Source organism: Marmota monax, unplaced genomic scaffold (genome assembly GCF_021218885.2).
Source record: "Marmota monax isolate L192 unplaced genomic scaffold, Marmota_monax_Labrador192_F-V1.1 WCK01_AAM20220418_F8-fsc00137, whole genome shotgun sequence".
In the NCBI taxonomy this organism is placed as follows: domain Eukaryota; kingdom Metazoa; phylum Chordata; class Mammalia; order Rodentia; family Sciuridae; genus Marmota; species Marmota monax.
The window spans coordinates 3,277,653-3,298,747 of NW_026692854.1; the positions used below are offsets into that span (position 1 = coordinate 3,277,653).

General features: G+C 39.1%; 1 protein-coding gene across 10 annotated transcripts in view; it reads left to right on the forward strand.

The window, feature by feature from the left end:
* Klf12 (KLF transcription factor 12) overlaps positions 1-21,095 on the forward strand; it is a 438,833-nt gene that overhangs the window by 70,773 nt on the left and 346,965 nt on the right. The window lies entirely within an intron of this gene.

Here is a 21,095-nt window from a genome sequence, read left to right on the forward strand (position 1 = left end):
CAAACAAAAAAACTCTAAGAAGGTCAGAAGTGCAACAATACACAATCCTGTAGGAGATTATGAACCAAGTAAAGCAATTGGGACATACATAGAATTTATCAGCATATTGAAAATAAATTGAATACCAGTTTGGACAGTACATTACTTCAGAGGAACCCCAAAGTGGAAGGAAATGCTGGCAGATTGCATTTTAAATCCTTATATAAATGTTCTATCACTCGTAAAGAATTATTTTGTAAATGGAATGCTTTTTAATTTGCAGACTGAACTCTTTCTTGTTGGTTCTGTCATTACAAGTCCTTAACAAAAGCTTAAACAGATATTTGATTGATTATGGAATTGTTTACTGGATACTGTTTAGCCACTAGCAAAAGATCTAAAAGTGTACACAGAGCTTCATCTCTTTAGAGACTTAGTTGAGAAACATCAGCCAAATGGAGATAAATTTAGAGATAACAAGATACCAAGTTTTGAATGTAAAAAAGTTCACTCTTTTTCAGCATCACTGATGAAAGTATTTAAGATTCCAGAGGCGGGAGATAACTCTGATGAGGACTTTTTCCAACAAGTACAGAGAGAAGCAGACACTCCTTAGCGTGAGTGCACTCAGGGGTCAGGACTGCGAAAGCTGCCAGGATTGAGCCCTGATTTAGCAATGACAAGCCAGAGACAGGAAGCTGCCTTGTTTATTAGAAATAGGGTAACCACAGTCTCAGACAACTGGGGAAGACTGTGCTGGCAGTTTCATTCTGAGCAGCAAGCCATAGCGCAAAAAATAAATAAATAAATAAATTTAAAAATAAATAAATTAATTAATTAAAACAAAATCATTTTGCTTATTGTTTTAAGCTTAGCAGTCTTTTGTTTACTCCTTAACAACTGTAGTTAAAAAGGCACAGCTTTAACATTTCTTATTCAGAAACAGTGTATTTCACAAAGCTATCATATAAAGAAAACATAAAGGTGTATCACCTTGATTTCTATAGTACCTTATGAATTCACAGTAATGCCGTGTTTATTTAGGAAGGTGCTTTCTTCAGAATATTCCATATGTATATGCTCAGAGATCCTCACTGTATTCCAGAAGGCATATATCATAATATCTTTGGGATTACTGGGAGGGTATGGCAGGGGTTGCAGAGTAAATTTTTATTGTTTGATTGAATTTGAGGCATCATTTAGAGCATTTTCAATTATAGGTAAAGAAACTGAGATGAAAAGTATCTTTCTTACCTGAAGTCTCAGAATCTGCAAATATCACTGAAATGAAATGGACGTAGAAGCTAATCGAAAAATCATTAACTGGCTTGGCCCTTTTGAGGCAAAATTAGGAAAAATTGTAATATACTTATATTAAAATTTTCCTGGACTTGATTTCTTCTTTCTTTGATACTTAGAGTATACTAAAAAACAGATGGTGAAACTTATAGTGATTAAAAGCTAGCCTCCAGAGCCCACCTTCTCTATGTTGAAACCCAGCTTCTCACTCATGGCTCTATAACCTCTGAGCAAGTTATGTACCATATCCAGGCCTCCGTATCTTTGTTTATAAGGTTGAACTTAATAACTAAACCTAAAAAGCATTGGGACATTTTGAAAGAATCTATCTGAAATGCCCGGTGTGGAACCTGATACATAAGAAGAAGAAAATAATTGTGACCTGTTGTTCTGATGAACAGTGTTACTGTGTGGAACAGGGTCTCAAGACCCCAGTTCAAAAGTGTATTTTCATTTGTGTCAAAAGTACCGGACCCCACAAGGGAATCCAGGGACCGTGGCCTAGATCTAGTTCGTGTGATGGTTCTGCCCCCCCTCAGCACTGTGTACTAGAAAGTACTCTGTCTTCTAGCAGGCTATGTTCAGTGCTCTGCCAGGAGTAAAGTTCAAAGAGGTGAAACCTCTGAACAGAGGCCACTGAACATTTCAGTCAACAAAAGATAGAAACAGCAATCTCAGGTTCACAGTAGCAGCTCTGATCATCTTAAATTTCAAAACATTTACTCCTTTTACTTCTAACACTGCCGTGTATGGGTGTGCATTCTTATATTGGTAATGCTTTTGCACACATTACTTAAATGATGACAAAATTATGAGGGAAATTCCTTTACACCCTTTCTACAGAGGAAGAAACTAAAATTCCGAGAAACTTATCAAAGATTACATAGCTCAAAAGTGGTTGAATTTGACTCTCAGCGTTTTTCTCTTTTCATGAGTTTCAGTATCTGTCTTAACTTCATCTGTGATTCTTCCCTTCACAGTAACATCCTGGGCCTTCTTGTTTTTTACCCTTTGTCTTCTCCCTTTTAATGTTACCATTCCCTTATTTCATTTTTTTTCTCAATTCCTATATGTATAAAAAATAACTTTTTTTTTTTTTGGTGGTACTGGGAATGTAACCCAGGGTCTAATGTATGCTAGGCCAATGCTCCACTAATGAGCTATACCCCCAGTTCTTTTTGTTATTTATTTTTTGTGGTGCTGGGGATTAACCCCTGGGCTTTGTGCATGCAAGGCAAGTACTGTTCCAACTGAGCTATATCCCAGCCCACTTCTTTTTATTTGTAAATTTTGAGATAGGGTATTGGCTAAGTTGCCCAGGCTGGGCTCAAATTTGGGATCCTCTTGCCTCGACCTCCTGATTTTCTGGGATTATAGGTGTACCCAGCTAAAATAACTTTTAAGAAGTATCAGTCTGTAATAAGTTTTAAACTTTTGTAGTCAACTTTAAAAGCAGATGAACATATTTTTTATTTAATGGTATTAATTTGTTGTACCAATTTATGTCTTTGGAAATTTCTGCCTAATTATTTCAACTTACCTTCTCTGTGTATCAATAACTAGGGATAGGGAAAGTAATTTGTTAGTTTAGGAGTTATAAGTGTCTCGTTGATATGTCTTTAAAATGTACACCGAGTACCTGGGTTTCAGGTACCATGGTAATCTCCATTCCAGCTGCTTTTAAATGTGATTTTTAGAATGTAAAATATGCATCTGTCACCTGTTCTTTGGGAGTGCAGTGACCTGAGTGATAGGTGGAGGCCAGGTAGCCCTCTTGGTCTCTGGGGGAGGGTTGGAGGTTGTGGGCAGCTATACTCCTGCTCTACTTCTGTCCCTCATCTTGAACTTGCTGTCCCCCCTGTCCTTTGTGGCCACCCACACATGAACATAGCTCCCTTTCCCTTTTTTAACCCCTAAAGATCATGTTGAATGACCTTTATGATGAAGTAAACTGAAAAGTTCAGAAGTTCAGCAACAAAAAAAAGCTCTAAATTAAATATTAGACCATGTCTCTTTTAAAAGTGCCTCATCAGGATCCAGCAGCTGGGCCTGACAGATCATCATGGTCAGTCTTTTTCTCCCTCAGCAACTTAAAAAAAAAAAAAAATCATTCTGAGCTTTTAGTTTTGCACAGCACTACAACTTTCTCTGGCCCTGTGCTCAGACCCAGATCTGGGCCTCCTTTGGCTCATCTGAAGACCCATTAATATTTTCCCCAGGTCTCCTCCTTCCCCTCCTTTCCAGGCCCCACGAGAGAGGGGGGAAGTATGCAGATTTATTTTTCCACTGAGATGAATTTCACCCTCCTCCCTCCCAAGGAAGGCAGACATGGATTCTAAATGTTTTTCCATTCCTCTTTTACATGTAGAATTAAAGCCAAAACCAATTATGGTAAACTGGGTGTTTGGGTTGAGTTGGAGTTTACTGTAACTTTGAAACAACCTTATCTTGGTTGGACAATGTAGATGGTATCACAATTTTCATTTTCACAGATAACTTTTCTGAGTCTGTGTGTAGACTAGAGCATGGCAAATACTCAGATGAAGTTTCACTTCTTCCCTCAGTGCAGGGAGCACTTTCTGTTAAATTGGACTCTTACACACTTCAAGGGGGGGATGTGCTGCCTAATGTTACACCTAGCGCCAGGAGCGTTGAATTTCTTAGTCATGATGCCATACGCAGCATTATTAATCTTCGCTGTAGGTAGAATAGCAAGGGGGCAACAAAAACCAGGCTTCAGAAAACTACCGACAAACCACACAGGAGCAAATCCCCTAGCAGATGCTCTGTAAAGAAGGACAGCCAGTGGAATCTGGGTTCCATGTATGTTGCATGACTGATGGGCTGGTATTGATGCCCGACAAGGTCCTTTAAATCATAGCGTGGCTGCTTTTCTATCTTCCCTCCCCCACCCCCTTCCTGAAGCTTTCCCTACTCCTAAGTCCTATTAAAAGGGTCTGTCCTTGGAACTGCTTTCTTTGGAACTGTCCTTGGACTCTGACCATCCTTTCCTTCTGGGGTAGATGCCTGAAGGCTGCTGCAAGGAGAGCTCAGGCCCTGCCCGTGCTTCTCTGCATGAGGTTGAGGATAGCCTTGGCACTGCTCCTGCTCAGTACCTCTTTTCCCTGTTTGCTGGGCCTTTGTTGCCCTCCTGTGCATGCTACTGCTGGCTGGCTTTCCATGTTGGGGTGCATGCTTATGCTAACTCTTTCCCAGGCCTTACCTCCTGCACTTATTTATTTTGGCCTCAGTTTCGATGCTTTATAGCTGTTTCTTACTGGTCACGTGGTACCTGGAGCAACTCGGGAGTTCAAGATAAATTGGTGCTGTATTCCCCCTTCTCTACTGTCACTGTTGCTTATTTGTCCCCTCCTGTGTGCATGAAAAAAAATCTCCTTGACACATCTTCACTTTTTCTGGCCTAAGCCACTGTGAATTCTGGCTGCACAGAAGCTGAGACCAGCCCAAAGGCAGAAGGGCACTGGAAAAACACTGTGGAAAGTAGGTTAAAGGGTGTTGATTGTGCTTACAGTTTTCCATACTCTCTATGGATGGGGATGCACATCATATGTGCACATTGATGCAGAGACCAGACCTGCAGGGGCAAGCTTTTTTTTCTGTGACATCTTGTAAAGAACCAAGAAAATAAAAATTTAGAATTTTCCTCAGATACTCTGATGACAAAGTACTTAAATGTCTTATATTTATTTTTAAGGCAGCCCATCATTTTTTTCTTCTAATAAATTGCTTTGTAGATAGGATTTTCTTTTTGGGGGAGGGAGGTTGGGGGGCACATAAGTGAATGAAGTAAGTGGATTTGAGAAATCAAAATCTAAGTGTTCAACGTATTTCATACTAAAACTATCAGACATTCTGGTGAGACTATAAAGGTTAGACTTTGACTTATTAAAACTTGAAGTTTAGCCAGGCATGATGATGCATGCCTGTAATTGCAGCAGCTCGGGAGGCTGAGGCAGATGGATTGCAAGTTCAAGGCCAGACTGGGCAATTTAGAAAGAGACTGTCTGAAAATGAAAAATAATAAGGGCTGATGATATAGTGCAGTGTTAAAGTGCCCTTGGGTTCAAACCCCAGTACTGCAAACAAACAAACAGATACCTGCATACCCCCACCTCCACCCGGTCCAAAAGAAAGGAGAACACCAACAAAACAGACACACTCAAAATTAGCAGGCAGGGTATTTGCTGCCTGTAATCCCAGCTAGAGAGGCTAAGGCAGGAGGATCTCAAGTTTGAGGCCAACCTGGGCAACTTAGTGAGACCATGTTTCAAAATACAAACAGCTAAGGATGTTATCTTAGTGGTAGAGCACTTGCCTAGCATGCATTAGGTCCTTGGTTCCATCCCTAGAGCCATACCAAATAACCAAATTTGAAGTTTGCTTTCTTTTGGTAGTTTTTTTTCTTAATATGATTTTCCTGATACTTAAAAAAATATATATATATTTAGTAATGCTGTCAATGTCTTGGTATCCTAGAACATCAGAAGTTTTATTCAGTTTTGTATATAGACCCTGCTAGGTAGCCTCAAATACAATATTTAACTTCTCTGTTTTAATTTTCTTGCCCTTAAGATATTGATTATCACAAGTATTTCCCATTTTATTCATAGAAATGTGATGTGTGATGCTGTGCTGTGATGTTTTGGAATAAATGTCCTGTGTCAATGCAAAGTATAACATAATGAAACGTGTTACTTTCTTCATTGTGAAATCTTTGCTCATTTGTAATGAGGATAGATGAGCACTGAGGACATTTAGGTTCATGGATCATTTTGAAGTTATGGTCAGACTTTGTTTTTAGTCTAAAATAGAAACAGTTCTATCCAAAATGGGAAGTACACTGTCCAGGGAAAGAAGGCCACTGATTTTAATGTAACTACCAAACGTACAGGTGCCCTACTGCATGTATTAAAAACATCAAAAGATTGCATCAACAGAGGAAGCGGCTCTCAGATAACTGAGTTCTGATCTTTGAAGTCATGTGCTCCTGTGAGAGTTTTGAGTCGTTTTCTTATTTTTAAAATGAGGCATAGGAACTTGATAGTCCTAAAGTTCCCTTTTTTTCTATCATTATGAAATAAACTTATCCTTCCTAGCCAGCTTCTCCTTCAGTTCCAGGTGGCCTACTACCAGGGAATGGATGAGGTCCTAGGTGAGCTGACTCTGTGGGACTTTGGAGGCTGATGAAAACACAGAGCTTCTGACTCCAGTGCCTGCAATGGCTTCTTGATATTCTGTGTCATGTGTGAATTGTTTTTTGGCCAAAGTGTCTCAAAGTGTAAATGATCACTCTGAAGTTGGGAGCTTTGATTTCTCTGTGACTAGCCTGTTGGTGGTCAGCCCTGGGGGTTGAGTAGACTTACGTTTTGTTTTCTTCTTTGTTCTAAGAATGTTGATCCTGTGAATAGTGTGAAATACCTGTTGAGGATATTGTGGAGGGTTTTCAAATGTAAAATACCCTAAGCATATTTTATTTGATGAAATACATGGGAAAGTTTACTGGGGCTGGGATTTTGTTTTAGAAAAAAAAAAAAAGGATGCAAATGATTATGACAAATAAACGAGACTTTGAATGTGCATCATCATCATTTGCACCCACTAGTTCCACAAAGTTTTTTTTTTAAATAAATATGTGACTCTAGGTTTTTATTGTGACTCAAATGCAGATATATCAGAAATTTTTCTGCTTTTCCTCCACCTTATCCCCTCTTATTTATGTACTGATATCATTTTGAGCAATACTTTAAAAACATTTTCTAGTCCAAAGAGACTGTGGGCTAATTCACGCTTGCAGGCGCTCATTTTCTAGTCATTAAACATCTGTTTTGGTCAAGTCTGGCATTTTAGACTTGCAGCCTCCACCTTTTACAGAGGTGGCTGATTTGAAAGCCAGTGGAGGGCACTGGAGAGTGGTTAACAGCTCCAATTCTGCCTCTCGAGGTTCGCATCCTGCTCCAAGCTACCTTTTCTGGTGACCAGGGTGGTATTTTAAGTTCTCTATTCTTTACTTTTCTCCTCTACAAAATAAAGATGTCAGCACTATCTCCTAGGGTTGTAAGAGCATTAAATTACTAAATCCATGGAAAAGATGTGAGACAGTACCTGTCATGTTATATGTAACCCTTGTGGTGGTGGTCATTATTATCAGTGCTAGTGGTCATAGTAGGAAAGACAAAGAAAACGGGTGGCATGTCTGCCCATCATTTCTGTCATATCTTGGAAAACAGATATATTGATGTATTGTAAGGAAGTTGTATTAACTATCAATAACGTGTTTAGAATATAGTCCGTTTTTCACCATGATTGCAAAGTGAAGTTTTTACCCTGTAAGGATCACATTCAATAGAGTAAGTTTAAACAGTAAGTATACACTGATAATTTATCCTTAATTTTCTTAGGTATTTTAGTGTATTATACTCAGTGTCTGAAGATACTCCTTACTCTTTATCAGCCAACTTTAAAATAAAATCTAGATGCTAGTGTTTGCCGATTGACACAGTGGCTCTCTCCTGGTTTGGGATATTTTCATGTGCATGTACACTCTTGACAAATTCTGCTATGGCTATGGTGGACCAAGAACTTGAGGCAGCCAGAGAAGACTCCTAAGATTTTAGAGGGAAAGCAGGGCTGTTGATTGCCAGAGGCAGTGAGAAAAGGCCTAGCAGCCAGTTTGTGGGGTATGGTGGAAGTTTCTGTGGCGGAGGTGAGCAGATTGTGTGCAGTGGTAAAGGGAACCCGTTATCCTTGGACTTTTGGTCTCCTCTGTGATAATGGGAGAGAAGTACAGACACTGGATAGGGGCAACCTCTGATTTTCCTTGACTCTTTGGTCATGGTTGTGTTCTGCCAAGTGTGGCTGCCCTGGTGTGTTGACTTTAAAATTAGGAAACTGAAATGGAAACTTGCAGCAGGGGAAGAATTGTCCCTCTGGATCCTGTGTGGTATGATCTGGGTGAGGGGAGTGTGAAGTCGGGCTCCCTTGCTTCCCTGGCTGCTAACTTGTTGCTCAGCTTTGACAAAGGACTCATTGTGATTTCCTTTCTGTTTAAGGGCTCCCAAATTTGTTTTCAGTATGGTCTTGCCAAGAATGAGACTAGTTGAAACTTACAAAAAAAAAAGTAAATTACCACAGTTGATTAAAAAATGTAATTTTCAGAATTATCTACTGGGTAGCAGGTGGGAAAACCATGAGAATTCCCATCTGTGGCCTAATTATCCTAGAGAGACGCGCATTGTGTACATTTGTGTGCCTAATGAGGGGCATTTTAAATTTAGGCTGTTTTCTGGTTTCAGGGCTTAAGAAAAAATCTAGTATTTGTAAAATGTTTTATAGCTTAAGCATCACAATTATTGTAAGAAGTTCCTGGTGTCTTTTTATATGTATGTTTATATACATATTTTCATATATGGAAACTGAGGCACAGAAAGGTAAAATAATTTGTTACAAAACTTGCAAGTTTTTAGAGCCAGATTTGAAGTTCTGATCTTCGAATTTTTAAACCCCCTTTATTTTTGCTTGGTACCATTTCTTTTTCTTGGTCCCCAGTCTGTCTGTCTGTCTCTTGAGAGGGTGGGTTGGGGTCTGGTACTGGGTGGGTTTTGTTGGTCTGGTTTGGATGGATGAGTCTTTCCTCTTCCTTCTCCTCAGGAGCCTGAGCAGCCTTTTTAGTACCAGGAGGTACCTCTTTTGTTTCATTCCTTTCACGTTCTTCATTCCCCACTCCTGGTCTTCTTCCCGGTTGTCATTCCTGCTTCTTGCCACCACTCAGTCCCACTTTCTTGTGTGCCTGCAGTATGTCCCTGAATGTGCATGAGTTCTTGCAGATCTGGTGTTTCTAAGTGTGTTGCTCATGTCCATAACTGATTCTACACCATAAAACTCTTTTTCTTATAATTTGCACATGACACTGTTCTTATTGCATCTGAATGCTGTTAGTTGTCTTTCCTCTGTGCTATTTCATATCATCCACCCACGGTACATCAGTCCCTGGTGATACATCAAATGCCCTTAGCCCCCACGACTATATTTTGGGTACAGCCTATCCAAATATGATACATATTTTGTCCCATTGTGCAGGTTGTCCCTTCACCCTGTTCAGTGTTAGTTGTGCAGAGACTCTTGAGTTTGATGTCATCTCATTTATCTGTCTTTGCTTTGGTTGCTTGTGCTTTGGGAATTATATCCAGAAAAAAATCCTTGCCCAGACCCATGCCATGAAGCTTTGCCCTGGTTTTCGTTTTCAACGTCTGATCAGTTTCCAACCCAGTGTTGCTGACTCTCCTCTGGGCACCTTGAGATGGAGGAGGTATTCCATTGCGTCCTTCTCCTTGGGTCGCCTGGTCTGCTCTGCCTTGTGTCCGGCTCTCATCCTAGGGCCTCCTGCGCATCCTTTCCTCTTTCTCCTGTCCTCTGCCTCATCTTGTGGTTTATTCCTTCTCTGATTGCTCCCTGATTTACTAACCATGCCATCCTTCCTGAGGGGAGAGTTTTTATGAGAGGTCCAAGGTTGTAATTTACCATGTGTAAAGTTTCTTTACTCCTGGTTGTAGTGGAGCTGGGTCTTTAAATCAGGGTTGGAAGACATTTTCCTTTGGGATTTTGAAGCATTCCTTCTTTCCAGTTTCCACTGGGATGCTGTTATGATTGCTGATGCTTTTCTTAACCCTGCCCCCACTTTCTCTTTCTAAAATCTTATAGAAGCATCTTTGTTACAAGTGTTCCGAATTTCTCAATGATGTGCCTTTTTGGGGTCTGTTTTCTTCAAGTTTTGCCAGATACTCAGTGGTCTCAATCATTTGGTACACTTAAATCTTTAATTTTAGGGGATTTTTTTGAAATATGGAAATCTCTTGTTATCCACACTGACTTAAGTGTTGCAGTAAGACGGTAAACAGTTGTAGGGGAACATGCTGAGGATTGGGGTGCTGTCTCCTCCCAACAGACCTATTGTGAAACTTTGTCATCTGATCTGAATTCTGAGGATGGGAGTCTGGGATGGGGAGCGGGGGTGGGGGGGGCGCTGTTCAGGCTGATGCTCTCCCAGTCTACATTTTTTCTCTTCTGACTTCCATATTTCAGGTGTTGGCTCTCCTGGGCTGTGATTTCTATTTTCTTTATTATTTTGCTCCTATTTTCTGTCTTTTGTTTTACTTTCTGAAAGAACATGTCATTGTCTTCCCATTCTTTTACTTATTGCTATTTTTTTCCTCATCATTTTTATGTTTCTGTGAAGATTTTGCTATTGCTCTGAGCATAGTCTTTTTTTAAAATGACATTTTTTTTTTAAAATTCATTGTACATGTTAATAAAGTCTGCAGTTTCTGGCTGGGCCCCTGTGCAGCTTCCTGGAAGCTCCAAGCTGGTCTGTGGTTAATATTGCTGGCCTCTAAGTATGTGTCATTGGTTGTGTGGGATTCACCCCGACATAACTACTAGAATGATTCAATGACTTACAGTTCTCAAGTTAAAAAAAAATAATTAAATAACATTATGTAGCATATGATTTGTACTAGTTTTACTAGAAACTCAGCTGTGTCAGGGTGATTGTACCTCAGTATCTTGTTCTTTCCTTCCTTCCTTTTCTTGATAACAGGATTTCTGTTTATGTGTATGGATGCTCCAAGTAAAGATGACATTTTGGGTTTCTAGGTATGGCCAGATAAGTTCTAGTCAGTGAGGTGTAAATGGCTCTGGAGTGTAGCTACTTCTAAGAACCCACTTGTTTCTTCTTTTTTTATTTGTTCTACTTAGTTATACTTGAGAGCAGAATGCATTTTAATTCATCGTACACAAATGGAGTGGATTACAACATTCAAGTTCTCTTTTTGTACACGATGTAGAGATGCACCATTTGTACATTCATACATGTACCTAGGGTAATGATATCCTTCTCATTCCATCATCTTTCCTATCCCCCACAACCCTACCCCACCCTCCCCTTTGCTCAAACCAAAGTTCCTCCATTCTCCCCCACAACCCCGCTCCCATTATAGATTAGCACCCACTAATTAGAGAAAACACTTGGTCTTTTGTTTTCTGGATTGTCTTACTTTGCTTAGCATAATAGTGTCCAACTCCATCCATTTACCTGTAAATGCCATAATTTTATTCTCTTTTAATGCTGAGTAATATTCATTGTGTATATATATCACAGTTTTTTTAATTCATTATCTGTTAATGGGCATCTAGGTTCTAAGAATCCACTTTTCAAGTTACCTGGTGCATTCCCCTTGGCCCCTGTCTCATTCTTTATTCAGTTCTGTTGTGTGGAATGTGAATGTGATGACTGGAGGTCCAGCTGCCATATGACACCATTAGGATGGTGTACTACCCTAGGGCTGAGGGAGTTGTGGGCTGGAATACACGTGGTTCTGTATGATCAGGAGCACAACTTCCACACCAGCCCTTCACTACCTCACATTTTGCGCTGACAGCGAGGAACCTCAGTTATGCCTATGCCACTGTCCTTTGTGAAAAAAAGTTTGCTGGTCCTTACAGTTAGTCCATTTTAAAAAAAAAAAATTGTTCTAATTAGTTATACATGACAGCAGAATGCATTTCTATTCATTGTACACAAATGGAACACAACTTTTCATTTCTTTGGTTGTACACATGAGTTGTACCATATGTGCAGTCATACATGTACCATCTTTCCTGCCCCCATGCCGCCACCCTCACTTCCCTGCCCTTTGCCCAAAGTGCCCCCGCCTCCATTATGGATCAGCATCCACTTATCAGAGAGAACATTCGGCTTTTGCCTTTTTGGGATTGGCTTACTAGCATGATATTCTCCAACTCCATCCATTTATGCTGAGTAATATTCCATTGTGTACATATACCACGGTTTCTTTACTCATTCATCTATTGAAGGGCATCTGTGTTGTTTCCACAGTTTAGTTATTGTGAATCGAGCTGCTATGCACATTGATGTGACTGTATCACTGTAGTATGATGATTTTAAGTGCTTTAGGTATAGACTGAGGAGTGGGATAGTTGGGTCATATTGGTGGTTCCATTCCAAGTTTTCTAAGGAATCTCCACAGCCTTGCAGATAATGCTTATCCTAATTGATGGCCAATTCAAACTCCCTTATCCCCAAAAGGGTTTACAGTTTATTGTTTGGTAGAACTGGAAGGTCAATGAGGGGAAGCTGGTTAAGTACCATCCCATTGCATGTAGCAACTTAAGTAGTATCCATAGTACTCCTTTTCTCTATTCCTTTTCTGCCCTACCTGTTTTTTTTTTTCCCCTCAGGCTGTCAAAATGTAGCAGCAGGGTAACTGCTGACTGCCTCAAATTCTTTCATAAAGATGTCCCATATTTTCAGAGATAGAGCAAGCACTCTTCTGATCACTTCGCAGTTGGTCTGGTCTCCCACTTCCTGAGCCAGTCAAGGTGATCAGGGAAGAATAGTCAGATGGGCTCTGCTATCTCCTGTGGTCACTTCTGATGTGTAGGCTAAAGGGACACAATTACCCAGGCATGTGGACTTAGCAGAATTTCTCTGGAATGGAGCAGGGTTGTTTCAGAAAAGAAGGTGGGGATATAGATATGTGTCCAATTACATTATATTCAATTAGGCTTCATATTGTTGTGATTTAAAAATAAATATATAGTAAGGCAGGGTGGTGCATGCCTATAATCCCAGCCACTTGGGAGGCTGAGGCAGGAGGATTACAAGACCGAGGCCAGTCTTAGCAACTTAGTGAGGCCCTAAGCAACTTATGTAGAACCTGTCTCAAAACAAACAGAAAAATGTGGCCCAGTGGTTAAATGTTCCTAGGATCAATCCCCAGTACCAATGAATAAATAAAAAAATAAAGTGAAAATCAACATATGTTAATTTCTTGATAATTTCCCTTTATTTTTCAGTTCTTTGCAATGAAAGCAATGAATGTTAAAATTAATAATTATCAAATCAATGATAGTAAAGAGATAAAAGGTAAAGTTGATACATATAATAATGAAATAAGGAAATCACAAAATATTTGTCTTTACAGAAATCAGTAAGATTATCAGATAAAAATATCTGTGTTTAAAAAAAAATCACATATTTTCTGAATAGAGACCATTTGTTAGTAATTACTAAGCATTCCTGTTAGAGTGGTTACCATATATCTAAGTAAACTGTCTCAACCGCAGCTGAGAAAGGGACAACCTTATGTGATTCATTTCTGATTTGTAATCTCCTAAGAAATGCCTTTTTCTCCAGTGATCCTAAGAGCCCTGTCCAGTGGCTTTTATTTTTAAAATGGAAAAACAAATTCCTGATAGCTCCCCAAACTAAAATGGAGTATGTTTTTTCTCTTCCTAAACAATGGAAAAATATATTCACTTGTTTATTAATATAGTACAGGTGGTGTAGCCTGTGAAAATTTAACCTTACATGGAAGGTAAGGCAGGCAGTTCTAAAAATAAGCTCTGTTTTTTTTAAGTTGTAGATTTACAGAAAATTGCAAAGATAGAAGTACAGAGAGCTTCCACACGCTCTCTACCAAGTCCCTCCACTACTAACATCTTACCTTGGGATTGTGTTTGTGTTATAGTTAGTGAACTCATTGAGGTCTTATTTCTCAATTATAGTTCATACTTTACTAGGATCTCTTTAGTTTTTTACCTAAAATCCCCTTTCTATTTCAAAATCTAGCACATCACATAACATCTACTTTTTTTCCCCTAGTATTGGGGATTGAGTGCAGGGGTGCTCTCTGCCACCAAGCTATATCCCTATTATTATTTATTTATTTTTAAAATATTTATTTTCTAGTTGTAGTTGGGCACGATACATTTATTTTATTTTTATGTGGTGCTGAGGATTGGACCCAGGGCTTCGCGCGGCCTAGGTGAGTGCTCTACTGCTCTATTTTTAACCCCAGCCCTATTTATTTATTTTGACACAGTGTCTCCCTAATTGCCCGGGCTGTCCTCAAACTTGCAATCCTCCTGCCTCAGCTTCCAGGGCTGCTGGGATTCCAGGTGTGCGTCACCCTGCCCATCTCCATATCACATCTTTCGGTCCAGCCTCTGACTCCTCTGGGCTGTGACAGTGTCAGACTTCCTTCTTGATGGTGTTGAGGGACACTTACAGGTGTTTTCATAGAATCTCTCTCAATGGAGGTTTTCATGCTCTTCTCATGATTAGTCTGGATTATGGGTTTTAGAGAGGAGGACCACAGGGTGAAGTGCTGTGCTCACTACATCAAATCTAGAGTAGATACTGTCCAATGGACTTACTACTCTTACCCACCTGAAAAAGGGTTTCAGTCTTTTCCCGTGTAGAGATATTCTCTTATATCCTTTCCTTATGGTAGTCCTGGGGGGGGGGGGAGGTTACTGTGTAGAATTCACATTTAAGAAGTGGGGATTGAGGTTCCATCTCCATGAGTGTGAAGTGCGTACATAAATTATTGGGGATCCTGCTAATAAGATTTGCCTCTTTTCCTTATCTATTTAATTTATCAAATCTTTTTGTTTGTTTGTTTTTGTATATCAGTATGGACCCATGAATGTTTATTTTCTTCTGTGGATTTTAATCTAATAATTTTGTATCCTGACTTATTGCCATTAGATAGGGCAGAGAGGTGGGAGGGGTAGGGAGAGGGCTAGGGGTTAGAAATGATGGTGGAATGCGATGGACATTGTTATACATGTATGAAGACACGAATTGGTGTGAATATACTTTGTATACAACCAGAGATATGAAAAATTGTGCTCTATATGTAATAAGAATTGTAATGCATTCTGCTTTCATATATAAAAAAAATAATATTTTTTTTAAAAAGTACTTCTCTACGTTCCTGTACTGCAAGATGCTTCATAATCATTTGCATATCTCTTGCCCCAATCCTAGAATCAGTTATTTCTGCAAGGAGCCCTGGTTCTTCCCATTGGAGAATGGTGTTAGAAACCAAGATCTGGGTGCTGGGTGTGCTCTTTGCTGCTGAGGCGTTGCAAGACAGGAATTTTAATTATCCCATTTGGTGGATGCAGAAGGAGACATCTCAGATGGCAATACTAGTAAAGGAAGAGGGTGGGGATGGTTGTGGTCAGAGTATGGAATAAGGGGTCTTATTTCTGGTTAGTTTCCCATTCATTCCCCTGCAGGGTGCGATTGAAAGCCTTTTCTCTCTGATATGTTTGCGAGGTGGTTTGTTTTCTTGGACACTTTGAGTCAGTCATGTAAGGGCAAGGTGTAAGAACGTTTTTATTAATACCCTGACAGGAGAAGTTATTGATTGAACACATCATTCTTTTTGGTGTTTTTTTTTTTTTCCAGTTTTCCCAAACAGGCAGAGAAATAAAAATGGTTTGTTAGAGTATCATATGTTGTTGGTAGGTTGCAATAAGAAAAGATACAGAATTCTCTACAGGGTTGAAGGTAAAAATAGACTGCTTTAGGAATGTTTAATGGTTTAATCCTCTCCTACTCTTCTTTCAACCCACACAGCAATTGCTGTGAAGACCTGCCAGTTTATTAAAACTAGATCCATTGTCCAATTTTTGCAATTTACGTTTTTATTGAAAACACAAATATTGATTAGAGAGAAACTTTCTTTAAGGAATTCTTTCTAAGGGAAGAATTTAAACTCAGTCATATGCTATTTTATCCCTTTGTACTAATTAATCAGCACTCTTTAGAGATGGGAACTTAGTAGTTTTAACTGGTTGCCATAGTCAAGGATCAAGATCTGTATGATTCTAGTTTACTCTTAGTGAAACCATACTGATGGCCCAGAGAGTGCTCATACACACACCTGCACACACTCACACCATGCACATGCTCCCCAGTGAGATCCATTTTCCACTGAGGTGTGTTAAATGCAGGGAATTGGAATGAGTTTTGCAGCTGTCTCGGTTTCATTACTTCTGATATCCCAGACAGAATGACCTGAGATTGAGCTATTGTGAATTATCTTATCCTTGTCCTCCTTCCCCGTCCCCATATTTAGTCATCACTACACATATTCTGTTCCTTTGAAGCATTTGAGTGCATGAATTTTTTATGTTTGAAACAATTTAATCTGTCAGAGGATGAGGGTCTTAATTTTATTTTCCTTCTGGCCATTAGTGGGATAATTAGAAAAGCTTGAGTAGTGCTAGACCCTTATTTTATCCAATCTTTCAAGTTTACAGACTTAATGAAAAAATAATATTTCATGAAGGGAACCTCAGTTTAACCTTGTGAAGAGGTTTTTCAGTCAATTAGTCAGACCTTACTTATCATGTGTGGAATCATTTTTTACATTTCATCATTTTTTTTTTTAAATTTGGGTAATCTTGTGAAAGGTCCTGATGAATCTTCTTCCTTCAATCTCTGATTCTTATTTTCTAGGTTTCTTCCTACTGTGCTGTCTCTTGTGATGTCTAGGCACTGGAATGGCTTCCTGCCCATCAAGATTCATTGTGCCGTCTCAGTTTTAATTTTGCCTCAGTTAATGCTTTCCTCATATTCATTCAAATGCTTTATGAGTTCCTGTTCTCTGAAGCATAGATCTTATCTGTTTGATTGAATGACACATTGCAAATATTTAATGTTACATATTTATGAGGACCTTCTGAATTATTTTATTACCCTTTTGGACATACTTATCAGGTCTTACTTAATTGATGTTAAGACTCAGCAATCCATTAAGTCTTTCAGTCAATTCAGAATGTAACTAGGATTCTACGGCCCTAACTCCAGCAATGTTCAACATAGCTGAGTCAAAGCAGCTACTGTTCTGGGTTTGATTCTTTTTTTGCAGTCTTTGGGGCATTTCGACCTTTTGATATCATTATGACAATAAAAACATGGAGTACTGCCTGGCAGGGAGAAATGGCTAACAGGTCAGATACATGTTCAGGATCAAGTCTGCATGTTAATTGCACTTGAGACTTTTTCTATTAAGAATTAGTAGGGTTGGAGGTATAGTTAGGGGGCTGAACAATTGCCTAGCAAACATGAGTCCCCAAGTTCGAACCCCAGCAAGGGAGTGGGAATTAACCAGTAGATAACCTTATTCTTGGTTAACCTTAGGTTTTGATTAAACATAAGCATTGTAGAAGATTTTATTGATCACAAACGTATAGCAAGTACTCAGCCTTATACATGTTTTCTGTGAAAGAGGTGAAATCATAATTGTCAGTTTGCAAATGATAAAATTAAGGCACAGGGAGTTTATATAACAATTTGCCCATGTATACACAATAGCAAGTTGTGGATCAATGCATACCTACTAAAGAGAGTTCTTGAAAAACTTTCCTGTTCTGAGGTTTTTCTAACCCTCTTTTGAGTGTGTGTGGTAAAAATCAGTGATCTGGGGAACTGGATCACCATTATCTTTAATTTTGGATTCCTCTTTCATTAAGTTGAGCTTTGGGGTGTTGGTGATCTTGATAATGAGTTTCTGAAAAGAATGGTTGCCACAATAAATTAAACTATTCAAGTCCCTATTTTACGTAGTGCTTGCATTTGAGAACAAATCCCTATCAACATGAGTATTCAAAGTCATTGCCTTTGGATTAATACTTATTAACCAAATCCTGTGTACAGTGTCTCACTTTAGGCACAGTTATCACAGAATGTAAAATAAGGGACATCTTTGAACTGGGTGGGCCAGGTGAGTCTTCCTTTCCATTGACACTTCCATAAAAAATATACTCATGTGTAACTCTTATGAGACCATATGAATGGTGCAAAGCATTGTGGGGGTTCAGAGAAGGCAGAGGTAATTAGAAGGAAATTTCTCTGAGGAAGTTGGTTGAGAGCGAGGTTGTGGATTTCTTTCTGCCACTTGTATTTAAGGTAGGAGTAGCACAGGTGCTGAGGAAAAAGCAGTGTGCACAGGTGTGATTGTTGGGTAAGGCATAAATGTGGGAGGAAATAATTTCAGAGATGTAGTTTGGGGTTATGTCATGGGTTTTATTTAATGCCATTCTGGACAATTGTTATTGCAGCACAAATGGGAAAGAAGAAATCACTTAGAGTCATTCTGGATAGAATTCGCCGGACTTGGCGACTAATAGAATGGGAAAGGTCTGGGTGGATGAGGGGTCGAGGACAGTGTTAGACTGAAGTGAAGGAGGCTGGATCAAAATCAGAAGAGCTGCTTTTCCTCCTAGCCAGCTTTGCTGTGGCAAAGATTATTGGGACAATTGCTATGAACATTTTGGTGACCTCTGCAATTGAAAAGCTGGTTTGTATGACTTAATGTTTTAGGTAGGGCATGTGTTGAAGGAGAGGGACACTCCTTCAATAAATTGTAGAGAAAATGCCTGCCTGTTCCAATAGCTATGCTGTGTAATATATTTAGTGTATTTAATGAAGTATCACAGGAGCCTTTTAGTAATCTTAGGAAAATGGAAAGGGGAACATTTGTGGGTATACTGATATTGGCACTGAGTTTATAGTTTTGAAGTCAAAGTTTCTTGGCATGAGTCTCCTAAGGGCCTCTGAAATCCCTATGGCCTGGACCAGGATTGCAGGTGTTGCCTGCATCCGCTGGAGCCTCAGTCTTTGCAGGGCGGATGGATGGGTCTGTCTGTTGCATAGTCCTCTGTTCCCTACATAAGCAGCATGGACCATGCTGTCTTGCTTCCTCACAGGTGCTCCTCAGGATGACACAATCCTGTCTGCTTTGGATGACTGTTACATCCCTAGCACTTGGCACTGTTCCTGGTATGTGGTAGACTTAAAAAAACAAAACAAAACAAAACAAAAAAAGGAAGTAATGTGGAATTATTCTCACGGTCTGTGGCTATTTTATTTGTCCTGTTTATTAGTAAGTTGGTGGTAGATAACTGTTGACCTGATGAATAAAGCTTTGAGAGACATGATGTTTGGATGACTATTGATATTGAATCAAAGGCCTATATCTCTTTACCATTTATATGTTATTCCATAGTTGAATGCTTCAGTTAGAATATCTGTTCACACTGCACTCAAGTCAGTCAGCAGTTTGGTGTTTGGACAAGCCATATGTTATTGGAAGGCACTTTTTATAACGAATATTTGGATGGTCCCTCATGTATGCAAACAGGGAGGCATTTACTAGATGGTCCTGTGTGCCCTAGGACAGCTCAGTGGAGGTTGCTATCTTGCCTCTGTCATTTTAAGGCCATTGATCATCTGAGCTGAGGCTTAAGGTGTATGCAGAATTTCCATTTTTATCTTAATTGTACTAAACTTTTGAAGCCTAATATTAATACTTTATTCCCCCCATTTTCCAAAACTAATCAGTTTTATAAGTCTTTATTGAGGTCAGAGTACAATAATGCCATTTTTTAAAAAAATTGCAGAATTATGTTTTTGAGTAGCACTTTTCAGATACAGTGTTAGCGGTATAAGGGAACCCAGAGTTCTGTCTAAAGCTGATTTACAGAAGACCAGTAAGTTAAAAATCAAAGTATCATAATCTTATTAATTGGAAACTCATCAAAACATAGAGATAGGATCTCTTAAATAGAAGATTACATATTAATATAAAATGAAATTGTTTGCTTATAAAACCTTCGAAGGAAAGCACATACCATGCAAAGTCAATCCATAGCTATGTTTTAAAGAAATAGTAGTAACACCTGTTTCCGGTTAATGTTCTTTCACTAGTGATAGATGCTTCAAGTTTAATAACAAAAATCATTTTTTTCCCCAGAAAGTTCTCGCCCCTCAGTTATACATGCTCTAAGCTGAACTGTAAATCTAGTTTGAACATTTAAACATTTCCAAAGATGCATCACAAAAAGCAATTTAAAAGAAACATTGAGCTTTTGAAGTCAAGCACAACCCCCTTTCCTGTGAAAGCAGTCTCCTTAATTTACTGAACATTTCTTTTATGTTAGAAATAACTTCAGCAAAAAGTTTTCCCCAGGGTTGAGATTTTAATGATGTGAACCTTAGTGGACCTCAGGTTAATATGATTATTTTAAGGTAGTCAAATATAATCATTTATTTTGTGAATGGAATGGTGATTGGCAAATGCATTTTCTTTAATGCAGAGTGTGACTGTGGTTCAGGGCCCCATTGCCAATGCTCACATGTGCCTTCCCCATGTGGAGTACAAGCACACCTCTTCTTCCCTCCTGTAGTGATGTTTGTGGTGGATAGCTGGACTGTGGCTGCCTCAGAATCAAAGCTTACATTGCCTTGTGTCAGTAGCCCCAGCATGCAGAGCAGTGTCAGGCAAGAGTATATGCTTAATAAATGTAGATGGAATGATATGTGAGGGGCTAAATGTATGTATGCATGTTTAGCAAACAGTGTTTGTAATGGATGGACTTTCTTTTTCAAAAAATTGTTTTGAAAGATAAGTTTAAAAGGAATTCCCTCCACCTTGCCTCCCAACTACAGGGAGATCTCTTACCTATTCCCTATCAGTTTCCCTCGATATTAGCATCTTATATGACTATAGTACAGTATTCAAGAGAAATTGACATTGGAGTAATTCACACCTTTTTCCACTAGTTTTACATGTACTCATATTTGTATGCTTCTGTGTGTAATTCTATGCAGTTTTGTCACGTGTAGATTTGGGTAGCTACCAGAGTCAAGGTGCACCTCTTACATATATGTTCCATTAGTACAAGGCACCCTGTCGTAGTTTACCCATCCTCCCTCTAACAGGATTTTAATATTCCTGACTTTGCACTAACTTAGGTATTAACTATGGCATGTAAAATAATTATACGATGTTTATGTTCAGGAAAAGAGCAGCAGTAATTGTACTTGTTGACCATTCATTTATGACTATCATCCCTCATCCACAATGACGTTACATATTTTTGAATAAAAAATATTGCAATTGGTTTTGTAGAGTTAGGGA